At 37.9% G+C, this 14,834-nt stretch overlaps 1 long non-coding RNA gene across 1 annotated transcript in view; it reads left to right on the top strand.

Annotated features, from left to right (window-relative positions):
* LOC135196016 (uncharacterized) overlaps positions 1–13,670 on the top strand; it is a 28,648-nt gene extending 14,978 nt beyond the window's left edge. The window contains exon 3 of the long non-coding RNA XR_010310275.1: positions 13,573–13,670. This is a non-coding gene — a long non-coding RNA (uncharacterized LOC135196016). The remainder of the gene's footprint in view (positions 1–13,572) is intronic.
* The last annotated feature ends 1,164 nt before the right edge of the window (positions 13,671–14,834 follow it).

Genomic DNA, 14,834 nt, shown 5'->3' with positions numbered 1-14,834 from the left:
TAGCGTCTCTGTTGGCTGATTGGATAGCGTCACTGACTGTCCTGATTTCGTCCCTGTCCACTTGGACGGTGGTTCGATCCCATGGGGGGACGAAATTATTATCAATTAAAAAATTCCCCTTCGGTACATATATGAAAATATATCATTTGGGAGGTAAAGTGAATTTAGATATTAAAGGACATTGTAGCTTGAATTGATATATAAATGGATCACGGTTCGATGTGATAATTATTCATAACAAAAGGCTACGTGCTGTCAAACGCTCGAATTGGCCAACATGGTAGACGGGGTTTCATATCGATTCTAATTACGAAAGCACCCAGGTCGAGGGTGATTTGTAAGGTCAGAATCGTTATGAACTTATAGCGTCTCTGTTGGCTGATTGGATAGCGTCACTGACTGTCCTGATTTCGTCCCCGTCCCACTTGGACGGTGGTTCGATCCCATGGTGGGGGGACGAAATTATTGTCATTAAAAAATTCCCCTTCGGTACATATATGAAAATATATCATTTGGGAGGTAAATTGAATTTAGATATAAGGACATTGTAGCTTGAATTGATATATAAATGGATCACGGTTCGATGTGATAATTATTCATACAAAAGGATACGTGCTGTCAAACGCTCGAATTGGCCCCAACATGGTAGACGGGGTTTCATATCGATTCTAATTACGAAAGCACCCAGGTCGAGGGGTGATTTTGTAACGTCAGAATTCGATATGAACTTATAGCGTCTCTGTTGGCTGATTGGATAGCGTCACTGACTGTGCTGATTTTCGTGCCCCGTCACTGGACGGTGGTTCGATTCCCATGGGGGGACGGAAATATTATACAATTAAAAAATCCCTGCAGGTACAATATGAAAATATATCATTGGGGAGTAAAGTGAATTAGATATTAAAGGACATTTGTAGCTTGAATTGAGATATAAATGGATCACCGGTTCGATGTGATAATATTCATAACAAAAGGCTACGTGCTGTCAAACGCTCGAATTGGCCAACATGGTAGACGGGGTTTCATATCGATTCTAATTAACGAAAGCACCCAGGTCGAGGGTGATTTGTAAGGTCAGAATCGATATGAACTTATAGCGTCTCTGTTGGCTGATTGGATACGTCACTGACTGTCCTGATTTCGTCCCCGTCCACTTGGACGGTGGTTCGATCCCATGGGGGGACGAAATTATTATCAATTAAAAAATTCCCCTTCGGTACATATATGAAAATATATCATTTGGGAGGTAAAGTGAATTTATAGATATTAAACGACATTGTAGCTTGAATTGATATATAAATGGATCACAGTTCGATGTGATAAATATTCATACAAAAGGCTACGTGCTGTCAAACGCTCCAATTGGCCAACATGGTAGACGGGGTTTCATATCGATTCTAATTACGAAAGCACCCAGGTCGAGGGTGATTTGTAAGGTCAGAATCGATATGAACTTATAGCGTCTCTGTTGGCTGATTGGATAGCGTCACTGACTGTCCTGATTTCGTCCCCGTCCACTTGGACGGTGGTTTCGATCCCATGGGGGACGAAATTATTATCAAAAATTAAAAATTCTTCGGTACATATATGAAAATATATCATGGGAGGTAAAGTGAATTTAGATATAAAGGACTGTAGCTTGATTGATATATAAATGGATCATGGTTCATTGATAATATTCATATATATATATATATAATATTAGATAGATATATATATATATAGGATACATATATGGTATATATTAGATATATATATATATATATAGATATAGTATATAATATATATATATATATATATATATATATATATATATATATATATATAGATATAGACATATATATATATATATATAGTATAGACATATATATATATATATATATATATATATATATAGATATATATATAGATATATATATCTATATATATATATATATATATATATATATATATATATATATATATATATATCTATATCTATATATATATATATATATATATATATATATGTATATATATATATATATATATATATATATATTCTATATATATATATATATATATATCACACCTTTTTGTCGATTTTTACGATAACTGAAAGGAAGAGCAGCGTGCTGCCGTAAAATTCTGTTTTTTGCTGGGGAAAACGGCAGCGGAAACAGATGCTATGCTTCGAACAGCTTACAAAGATGTTGCCATGAGTAAAAACACAAGTTTACGAGTGGTTTGCACGCTTTAAGAATGGTCAAATGTCACTGGAAGACCAGCCTCGTTCAGGGCGACCTTCAACCTCCCGAACGGATGAAAACATCACTAAAATTTATGAACTGATCATGGAAGACCGTCGCAGAACAATGATGAGCTTGTTAATTTGACTGGTGTGTCCTGGAGTTCATGTCAATGAATTTTGATCGAGGAATTGGGAATGAAAAGAGTTGCAGCAAAAAATGGTGCCTCGCTTGCTCACAGATGGTCAAAGCAGTCACGAATGGATGCCTGTCGTGAACTGAAAGAACAATTGGAAGTTGATCCAGACCTTTTTTTTCGGAAGGTCAATACAGGTGATGAAAGCTGGTGCTATGGCTACGACCCAGAATCAAAGCAGCAATCAAGTCAGTTGGAAAGCATCCAACGTCAACCACGACCCAACAAAAAGCGCGTCAAGTGAAGTCCAGATGTCAAGACGATGCTGATTTGTTTCTTCGATGTGAAAGGAATTGTCCACAAAGAATTCTTTGTTCCTGCAGGTCACACTGTTAACCAGTACGCTTTTACCTTGGCAGTGCTGAAGCGTTGTGCGAGATTCCGTGAGACGGAAACGCTCCTGACCTGTGGCAAAGTGGAGGGTGGTGGCTTCATCACGACAATGCACCAGCGCACAACCGCCTTGAGTGTAGACAGTTTCTGACCAAGAATGGCATGACCCCACTTACCCACCCTCCCTATTCACCCGATCTTGATCCCTGTGACTTCTTTTTGTTCCCCCGAATGAAAAAGCCCTCAAAGGAAATCCGTTTTGCAGACGTTGAAGAGGTTCAGAAGAAACGACGGAGTCATTAAAAGCCATAACTTCACAAGAGTTCCAGAATTGCTTTCAACAGTGGAAAACACGTCTGGATAAGTGCATTGCTTCAAATGGAGAATACTTTGAAGGTGATAAGACTGTAAACATGTACAATACTGAATAAAATTCTATGACACAATTCCGGTTACTTTTGGGTCCCCCCTCGTATATATATATACTATATATATATAGATATATATATATATATATATATATATATATATATATATATATATATATATATAGATATATGTGTGTGTGTGCGTGTCTTGGGTCGGTGGGGAGGATGTTACCTTAGCATTGGGTCCCTAGGAAATGCATAGGGCTTTGGTTGCTTTCAGTGCGGGGGAGGGGTGTAAAACACTTTTGAGGAACAGATGACTCCAAGGTGGTTGGTAGACCTCTTACGTTACATGATTTTGTTACAGAAATGGAGAAGAAATAAGGTAACGAGTATTGTGCTTTGAGCGTGCAGAATGTGATACAGACTAGGAGACATGCGTGATGGCTGCATGATGGCTGAAGTTTTAAGGAGAGCTGGATGTTATGAGACAGAGAAAGTGCTGAGTGAAAGGACAATGTTTGAAGTATTCTATGGTTTCAATAAGCAAATATTTATTAATATGCTGGGGAAATTGAAAAGGACAGCAAACAGAGTACGTTAGATTATGTTGTTACATAGTAGATGGAAGAGTAATGTGATGGGTGTAGTAATAAGGAAGGGAATGAGTTCCTGGAGTTGTCAAAAGCATGTTGAAGGTAAAGTGAAGCTAGAAAGCAGTTTTGGTTGGTAATAGATTAGTTAAATTGTGGTAATAAGTTAAATTAATCAAAGTAAAGCGATCAAAAATTGAGAAGTTATCTGAAAAAAGGGGTCTTTAATTATAAATAACAAATGTCAAAAGTTTAGTGCTGGTGTCAATAAATCAGCAGGAAGACTGCTTTTGTAGGGAAGTAGAAAATAGATATAATAATAGTGCATGGTTGAACAATGAACTAAGCCCTTTAGAAATGTACAAAGTATAAGATTTTATTTTATGAAATTAACCCTCTTACACCGATTGGACGTATTAAACGTCGAGTCAAAATGTCTCCCGTATGCCGATTGGACGTACCATACGTCGACTCAAAAAAGTTTTTTTTAAAATTCGCGGAAAAAAATACTTATAGGCCTACCAGCCGAAAACGTTTGAATCACGCGCCTTGGGGGATGCTGGGAGTTCACCGGATCGAGGTGTTATTTTTTGTTTTTTTCAAAGCGTGACCCAAGTGCGCATGCGCTGGAATCCTTCCTTCTCGCTCCAGCCAGCATCATCGTAGCATCATCCGTCAGCGATCTTTTGCCGCATTCGTGTTTGACTGAGCTTGTGCGAGACTTTGAACATTTGTGTTGGTACAGAACGTTCATAGAGATGTCTAGCCATCGTATGACATGCGAAAGGCGCGTTTTACCCGTCGGAAGGGATCGTGTTAGAAGAGTTTTTGGACTTGGATGCTGGCGAAGACCCAGCACCCAACCTGACCTCGCTCCTCAAACGCCGTTCTGTGCGACCACGTGTCGATGAAAGTGCTTCGAATGTGTCTCATTTGCCGTTAGTAACCCCAAGGAAGCATCGTGCCGTCCTTAGGGGCATTCGTAGGAATTTGGGAGGGCTCAAACAGGGACATTGACGATTATTTATCGGAGCTCGATCGAGAGCATTTGGCAAGTCCTCATTTTGATGGGGCGGTTGGTCATCCAGTGACGAGACATTACTCCCGATCATAGTGATGACGAGGATTATTTGCCCCCAATGTCCGTTCGAGGGTCACATCCCGAAAGTGAACTAGAATTTAGTAGTTATAGTGCTTATGAGGGGGAATCTGAGGAGGGGGAGGACGATGATTTGAGGATCAAGTTTTGTTTGGCGATGATGATGGGGATCAGAAAGCGAAGGCTTGATGAGGGAGATGGGCCAGTGAGGGGGGTTCGTGTGGGAAATCGTTCCCGCGCTCATGCCCGCCGCGCAGCGCGCATGGGCACGTAGAAGGTCGGATAGTCGTGCTAGCCTAGGGTCGTCCGAGAGCGACGATGGGTGGACAGAGGACCCCACACCACCTACCATGCATCCATTTACGGCAAATCCTGGGCTCACCGTACCTGTTCCCCTGACTGCTCTGGGTTTTGTTCAGCTTTTCCTTACGCGGGAATTGCTGGAGTACCTGGTAGCAGACACGGCGACTACGCCAGGTATTGCCGTGATGAACTACGCACGACATTATCATATCACTGGCGAGGCTGCAACCTCCCTGACATGGCGCATTTTTGTTTTTTTTGGGGCTTCCACGTTTTTTTTTTGGATTGATTCCTGCTCCGCCGACGTTCAGGATGTATTGGAGGCGTAATTTTCTTATAAGTTCGCCCAATGTGCCCGGCATTATGCCCCGTGATACTTTCCTGGCGTTGGACAGATATTTCAACGCGTTCAACCGTAAGGGCCATACCCCGGAATAACTCAGTGTTGGAATATATTCGTGAACGCTATAAAACTCTCGTGATTCCTGGAAAGAACCTTTCTTTAGATGAGGGGATGATGCCTTACAAAGGACGTCTAAGCATCAAAAGTGTATAACCCCAAGAAGCCGAAGAAATATGGCGTGAAATTTTTTTTTATTACCGAGGCCAACACTGGCTACGTCGTGGACTTTTTCGGTGTATTCCAGGTCTTCTCCACGATGCGTGAAACTGTGTTTTTCGGGCTTGTGGATCGTTTCTGTAACCAGGATACCACCTGTTTATGGATATTATTATAACTTGGTATCCCTGGCCCAGGAACTGTATGATGCAGGTGTTCGTCAGTGGTACCCTTCGGTTGGTGCGTGGGGCCCCGAATTCCCTCAAGAGGTACGCTAGCCATCACACATCTGGCAAGAGGAGAGACACAGTGGCGGCGGAAGGGAGCTGTCTTCGTCATCTGTTGGAAGGGTGTCCGACTCGTCCCCCATGAATTACGACGAGCCATGAACCTGTCCAAGAGGAGATCGTGCAGCGAAGAAGACGCTCGACAGGGCCGAGTTGTGTATGAGCAGTTTCGTGTAGAGCGCCCTACCGTCATTGGGCACTACAATAGGCACATGGGAGGAGTTGATCTCTTTGATCAACTCATCCAATATTATCCCTTCGCCAGGAGAACCAAGGGGAGATGGATACCCAAAAGCTTCCTGAAATACATTCTAAAGTTGGCCCTCCAAAATGCCTACGTACTCTACTGTGGGTACTACGGTCCCGATCTACGGAGGATGAGGCCACTTACAGTTCCTCGAAGCAGCCTGGGAAGCCCTCATCAACTTTGATCCAATGAGTGGCCTTCCATGTCTGGCCCCCTGCCCCGAGCTGTAGATCTACCCATAGAGAGAAAGGGCAGACCTTCGGGGTGCCAACTTTGGTCATCCTTCTGCCCCGCCGCCCCTGCTCCGCCGACGCCCCATGCTGCTGACCCGCCCCTGCTAGCCGCCGCCCCTGCTGCCGACAGCCCCTGCTGCTGACGCCCCTGCTGCCCCCGCCGCCCCTGCTGCTGATGCCCCTGCTGCACCGCCCCTGCTGATGCCCCCTCCCGCGCCCCTTCTCGTCGGGTAGTGGACCCTCCGTGTCGGCTGATGCCAGGGATCACACACTGGATCTCCTAGAAGGGCGCAGGCAGAAACGGTGCCGGGTGGTCCATAATGAATGGCAGAAGGAGAGACCACCCGGGTTTTCTTCTGTCGCACCTGCAAGATAGCTCTATGCAGGTTCGGGGAGTGTGACCGCAAATACCACAGTGCGGTCTTCTATTGGAGTGCGACTCAGCGGCGGTCAAGGGAGAGGGCGCACGGAACCGCGCCCTATCCCAGCGGCCGTAAGGGCGCGCGTCTCCCTCCTTCACCTGTACCTCGTCGAGAGGAAAAAAATGCAAGACTCTTCAATGGAGGAGGGAGAAAACAAGAATAGAACGAAGAGTCAGGATTAGGAGTGAGTATTCTGCATTTGTTTTATTATTTATTTTTTTATTTTCAAGTTTTTAATATCTCAGTATCTATGCATGAATACGATATTTCATTGTATGCAAAGAAAAGTGTCACCTGCATTCCTTTTATTTATGTATTCGTACCAGAATCGGAAAATGTAATAAATAAAGAAAACACATACACACACACACATATATATATATATATATATATATATATATATATATTATATATATATATATATATATATATATATATATATATATATATATATATATATATATATATATATATATATATATATATAAATAAGAAGATTACTAGACTGTTATGTATTTTGCTTCCACCCAAAAATACCAACAATAAAAAAAAATTAAAGATATATATATATATATATATATATATATATATATATATATATATATATATATATATATATATATAATATATATATATATATATATATATATCTTTAAATTTTTTTTATGTTTGGTATTTTTGGGTAAGCAAAATACATAACAGTCTAGTAATCTTCATTTATTTATCTTCATTTTGAAATAAATTTGAAGTCTCTAGAACAATATTGTGATTTATGGTGAATTTTTGAAAAAAAAAATATCTTTCTTCTTCCTCCGCGCGCCGCTTTGCGGCCGAAAATCTCCGAATGCGTAGATCGTATATCCTAATATTTGCTCCTTTTCATATTAGCCGTTTTATAGAGTTTTATATATCAAAATGTGCGCAAATTCAAGGAAAATACAACAAAAAATAATTAAAGTTGTAGCTTTTTTTTCTCATATCTGAAATATCTGCATATAAATTACGATAATTGGAAAAAAAACTACGTACGGTCACTTTGATGCAATCGAAATGGTCAAAAAACGCAATTGTAAGCTAAATCTCTTACGCCTAGTAATATTCATTATTTATATTCATTTTGAAACAATTTGAAGTCTCTAGAACAATATTGTGATTTATGGTGAATTTTTGAAAAAAAAATATCTTTCTTCCCTCCCGCGCCGCTTCGCGGCCGAAAATCTCCGAAAGGCATAGATCGCATTATCCTATATTCGCCTTTCATTTATTAGCCGTTTATACAGTTTTATATAACAGAATGTGCGTAAAATTCATGAAGAATACAACAAAAAATAATTAAAGGTTGTAGCTTTTCCTCATTTCTGAAATACCTGCATAAATAAATACGATAATTGGAAAAAAAAACTTCGTACGGTCAACTTTGATGCAATGGAAATGGTCGAAAAGTAATTGTAAGCAAATCTCTCTACGACCCTAGTAATATTCATTTATTTTTATCTTAATATGAAATCAATTTGAAGTCTCTAGAACAATTTGTGATTTATGGTGAATTTCTGAAAAAAATATCTTTCTTCCCTCGCGCGCCGCTTCGTGGCCGAAAATCTCCGAAATGCGTAGATCGCATTATCCTATATTTTCTCCATTTCATATTAGCCTTTTGTATAGAGTTTCATATATCAAAATGTGCGGAAATTCATGAAGAATACAACAAAAATAATTAAAGGCTGTAGCTTTTCTCATTTCTGAAATATCTGGCATATAAATTACGATAATTGGAAAAAAAACTACGTACGGTCAAATTTGACGCAATCGAAATGGTCGAAAAACGTAATTGTAAGCTAAATCTCTTACGGTCTAGTAATATTCATTTATTATCTTCATTTTGAAACAATTTGAAGTCTCTAGAACAATACTGTGATTTATGGCGAATTTCTGAAATAAATAAATATCTTTCTTCCCTCCCGCGCGCCGCTTCGCGGCCGAAAATCTCCGAAATGCGCAGATCGCATTATCCTAATATTTGCTCCTTTTCATATTAGCCGTTTTATAGGGTTTATATATCAAAATGTGTGCAACATCTGGCAAATACAACAAAAAATAATTAAAGGCTGTAGCTTTTCTCATATCTGAAATATCTGCATATAAATTACGATAATTGGAAAAAAAACTATGTACGGTCAACTTTGACGCAAATCGAAATGGTCGAAAAACGTAATTGTAAGCTAAATCATCTTACGGCCTAGTAATATTAATTTATTTATCTTCATTTTGAAACAAATTTGAAGTCTCTAGAACAATATTGTGATTTATGTGAATTTCTGAAAAAATATCTTTCTTCCCTCCGCGCGCCGTTTCGCGGGCCGAAAATCTCCGAAATTGCGTAGATCGCATTATCCTAATATTTGCTCCTTTTCATATTAGCCGTTTTATACAGTTTCATATATCAAAATGTGCGTAAATTCATGAAAAAGATCAACAAAAAATAATTAAAGGTTGTAGCTTTTCTCATTTCTGAAATATCTGCATATAAATTACGAATAATTGGAAAAAATACTACGTACGGTCAACTTTGATGCAATTCGAAATTGTCAAAAAAACGTAATTGTAAGCTAATCTCTTACGACGTAGTAATATTCATTATTTATCTTCATTTTGAAACAAATTTGAAGTCTCTAGAACAATATTATGATTTATGGTGAATTTCTGAAAAAAAATATCTTTCTTCCTCTGCGCGCCGCTTCGCGCCGAAAAATCTCCGAAATGCGTAGATCGCATTATCCTAATATATTTGCGCCTTTGTTTTCTATTAGCCGTTTTTATAGAGTTTCATATATCAAAATGTGCGGAATTCATGAAGAATACAACAAAAAATAATTAAAAGGTTGTAGCTGTTTCCATTTCCGAAATATGCGCATATAAAAAAAAATATATATAAAAATTTCGACATTCGGTTAACTTTAACTCGTCCGAAAATGGTAAACAAAATCTGCAATTTTAATCTAAAACTCTTGCAGTATCATAATATTCAATCATTTGTCTTAATTTTTAAAACAAATTGGAAGTCTCTAGAACAATATTGATTTGATTTCGGTGAATTTTTTTGAAAAAAAGAAAAAAAAAATATTTTTTTTGCGTCCGTGCGTTACGAATTCGTACTCATTTTGTGATAATATTTTTCCGGTGTTGCTTTTATTGTTTTACAATGTATTATATATCAAAATGATTGCAATTTAGTGTACAATACAACGCAAAAAAAAGTAACTGGTTAGCTTTGACCGTTTTTCTGCACAGCGTGATTTGAATACAATTGAAGTATGAATTTTTTTTTTTTCGCTACCCTATATCGCATTATTTACATATGATAATGATATTATTTTTCATTTCTGATGGTTGCATTCTAAACTTCAGGCAATGACAAAAAAAGGAGCCAAAAATGAACTTCTTAACTCTTCAAAAGTACGCGGTGCTGTAATTTTTTGAAAAAATTATATTTTTTCCAACTTCCGCGCTCCACTCCACCAAACCGGGCCCGGCATACGGGAGACGTTTTGGATTTTTAGGGCTTCGGCGTGAAGAGGGTTAAGGCTGTCAAAGCCAAGCTCTGGGGCTCTTTTGGGCAAATCAGTGCTTAAAACTGAAACTATGAAATTGAAGTGGTTGAACAGCAAGATAAAAAAAAATATACGAAATATAAAGGAAATGAAATACAGAAAAAGGTTCTTATGTGTGGAATTTGAAGAAGATTCCAGTTAGAGGGGCCAGACAGCAATAGTGAAAAACGGAGGATTGAATAGAGGAAAAGTAAAAAATGTGGGCACAGCTACGGGCTGAAAGGACGCTGCATAAACCCTTCCAGAATGCGTAAGTGAACTGCGTGAGATGCACTGACGGCGGGGGTGGGGGGGCGGGGGGGAGATAGGCAGATGTAGAATGGCACCGCAGAAGAGCCATGTAGAGAAACTCATGAGGTTGGCTATGGTTGTCAAGGAAAGGAGAAATGTATTGAAAATGAAATGTCACTTCTATGTAGGTGTTTCAGAGGCGAAGAATTATATTTTAGGGAAGCAAATCCTTAGTAAAATCTTAATAAAAAATAAAGCAGTTTTATCTAAGGCACGCTTTTACTCTGCTTTCTCTTGTGTTAACAACTCTTTTAAGAGACTAAAGTGAGAAATTATAGAATTTGTTATTTTACGGACATATGTTAGTTTTCTTAATACTAAAACCCTGCAGGTTGTTCGCGGATTTGTATCAATGCTAGTCATCATGGCAGAAATCATTATATATCCGGTGGTTAATATTTTCCAGGAAATTCACAGAATTTTTTAAAGTGACAGAATCTAAGCTACTACGGCTGCAGTATGTGTTAACAACATTGCAGCTTGCACTAACTTTGCCCCCGCAGGAGGTTAGTGCCGTCAACGCACCTCATGCGGTGCACTGTAGGCATTACTAAAGACTTCTTTGCAGCGTCATTTCGGCTCCTAGCTGCAACCTCTTTCATTCCTTCTACTCTACCTCCATTCATATTGTCTTTCATCCATCTTACTTTCCACCCTCTCCTACAGTTGTTTCAAAATGCAACTGCGAGGTTTTCCTCCCGTTAACACTTGTCGAACCTCCTTTACTGTGGATTTGCGTTACAGCACTGAATGATCTCATAGAATCAAGCGCTTGGTCCTTGGTCTAAATTTCACATTCTATCTACTCAGTAACTGTGCTACACCGATCATCTGTTCCATTCTGGAATTATTGGAAATAGCGCTACTGAAAGCAACACACTGGGAAAAAAATGCCTTTTTAGTCTGATGTAGATCTTTCTGGTATATTGTAGCTTTATTTATTTGTTATTTATTTATTTATATACCGAGCGAAAATTTACTGGGCCAGGATATTAGGTTCCAAAAACGTTTTGTTTTCTGTAAAGCCATTAACTTCTTCTATTAACAGTTAATTGATATCCGTTTCCAAATTGGGAGTCTGAAGCTATTTAACAACCATATTTTTTTAATTCTCTCTCTCTCTCTCTCTCTCTCTCTCTCTCTCTCTCTCTCTCTCTCTCTCTCATTCTGTGTTTATGTTTGCGGTCGTCTGTTCTTTTCACCTGTGCATGAAGTCCATTAAAAGTTGGTCGAACTCGTAGCTAGCAAGTATTTATGGGACCGTGAATTGGTCGCTCCCTCTTATTCTGAGAGAGAGAGAGAGAGAGAGAGAGAGAGAGAGAGAGAGAAAGTGCTACATGTCACCAGAAAGTATATTCCTTATTAATTGACTACCATCACCGTGCAGATGCTGTTCATGAAGTTTCTTAATTGCATTTTGCACATGACGGAATTTCTTTGTTTACTTTCTTACGTTTGAAATTCTTTGTTGCAACCCTCACTACTTTCTGTCGTTTTATTCGATTACTCTTTTCATTTATTCAGGTTTTGTCGTTTTTGTTGATGTTCTAGTATTCTATAAGTGTTGGAGTTTTTTCACATATAAATATAAATGTGTATGTGTAAATTATATATATACCACACACACTTATATATATAGACATTATACACCAATATATAAAATATAAATAAATAAAATATATATTATTAATATATATATATATATATACACACACATATATATATCATTATATATATTTATATATATATATATATATATATATATATTTATATATAAATATAGATATATATATATATATAATGATATATATACATATATATATATATATATATAGGCATATATATATATATTTACTTTATATTTATTTATTCATTTACGTATACACTCCAGCATTAACCTTTTAAATACCCTTAATATCCAATTCACTTTACATCTGGAACAACCTGTATCGACAGAGAATTATACATATGTCCAGAAAGCTCCTCAGTTGCATGGTTGGTATGTTCTTGGCCTGCCACCTCGTGGCCGCAAGTTCGATTATCGGGCACTCCATTGAGGGGTTAGAGATGTGTATTTCTGGTGACAGAAATTCACTCTCGACGTGGTTCGGGAGTCACGTAAAGCTGTTGGTCCCGTTGCTGATTAACCACTGGTTTCGTGCAACGTAGAAGCATCATACAAACAAAGAAACATCAGTCCAGATGCACTTATGAATAATATCTGATGGAATGCTGTTGCTGAATTAAGCAATTGTTAAAAAGCAATTTTGGATGGGTATTGTTGTCTGGCTAAATATCATATGTCTCCTGCGTCCAGTGACATTGTGGATAAACATAACTGTCCCGTTTGTTGGGAACCACTAGAATAGCAGTTCTAACTGTTGGCTTTAGAAATTTGAGTAAAGGTAGATAGATTTACGGATATAATGTAAACAGCCGTGATGTTAGATGTTTGTTGTTGATAATTATTCGGCGACACTTTATAATGTATCTATGCAGAGCCTACAGGCATTGCTTCATCTATAGCCAGTGACGCCTGACTAATTCAGTTATTCATGGACCTTCAGAATAGATCTGCCTATAGGGTAAGATGGGTTTTAGCAATTAAGTTTAATATGATTTATTTTATGAGGTTCATTATACTTCCAAAACAGCCATAATATGAATGATTTTATGAGGTTTAATACACTCCCAAAACAGCCATAATATGATTTATTTTACGAGGTTTATTATATTCCCAAAACAGCCAGGACTTTGGAAATATGGACCCTTCTTCTAATTATTCAAATGTTTTTTTTATTGCAGGTGCGCGTTGTTTTAGTGCTTTATAACACGTTTATTGTCTTGGAACCGTTTCCCAAAATAACACTTAGTCATCGAATTCCTCCCTGGGCGGAGTGTGGTAAGTGTTACATTATATATTTTATTCCTGATTTTTTTCTATAAATTTTTTTTTATTGCCAGATTGTTTATTGAATACATTTTACTCTTTAGATGCTTGGGGTAGAGCCATGGTCGTTGTAATTATAGGGATAACTAGTGTTAAAGCGCATGCAATAAAACCCCTTGTGCAAGAATTGCTTTGATAACATTATTCCTTTGAAGCAAAATTAGAAATGATTAATTTGAGACAGGTTACTGGCTCCTATATTTGCTGTACTCTTTCTTTCTCATCGCCTTCTCCAGTCGCTGTGAACTTTCTCAAGATCTTTAAATAGATCTTAGCTTCTGCAATGGCTTTATAGTCTTGGCATTGATGATATTTAAGGGTTTTGATAATTACTTGGTAAGTTTTGTATTCCATTACATTAAGGAAGAAATAAATTCTAGTGCGCTTAGAAAAATGGCAAATATTTTTATATTTATCATATTTTACATGTCATTAATGACAATCAAATTCTTGACAAACCCACGAGCTTTTTCCAAGGCGAGTACGTAGCTTCCCTTGCTGAATTAGAGTGTTGTTTTTGTGTTAGTTTTCAACAAAGGTTACTTTAGCAAACTTGGACGTGCTAGTGCTTTAATACTGTAGACATAAATCTTTGATATTCATAGGATTTCATCTCCAAGGTTATCCTTCCTGATAGAAAGGGCTTTACTGAAAGTTTTATGTCTAAATTTATTTATTATTCAATACGCTCTTAAATACATGCATACATATACATACCTGCTTAGATATAATCTGTTATAGCGGCAAAGAGAGAGAGAGAGAGAGAGAGAGAGAGAGAGAGAGAGAGAGAGAGAGAGAGAGAGAGATCGGGCTTTGAGTAATTTTGAGTAAGTGATGTACATTGTAAGCTTGTAGTTACAGAAGATTAACATGGTGAATTATCATAGAGGGAAAAGAATGTTGATGTTTGGAATAAATGTCAGAAAGGATGTTAATAATAAACAAGTGGACAGTAGAATAATAAAATAGGTAAATGAAATACGCTTTTACGGGAAGTACCATACCTACACATTTGTATACTTCCTCTTCGGACGAGTTCGGTAACATGCTTGGGTAGCGATCTAAGGAACCGGGTTCGATTTTCCGCTCTGCCAACAAGGAACCAGAGGAATTTATT

Source organism: Macrobrachium nipponense, chromosome 17, assembly GCF_015104395.2.
Source record: "Macrobrachium nipponense isolate FS-2020 chromosome 17, ASM1510439v2, whole genome shotgun sequence".
NCBI classification, from domain to species: domain Eukaryota; kingdom Metazoa; phylum Arthropoda; class Malacostraca; order Decapoda; family Palaemonidae; genus Macrobrachium; species Macrobrachium nipponense.
Note: the sequence above shows the minus strand (reverse complement) of the source record. Positions and strands in the feature narration are given on the sequence as shown.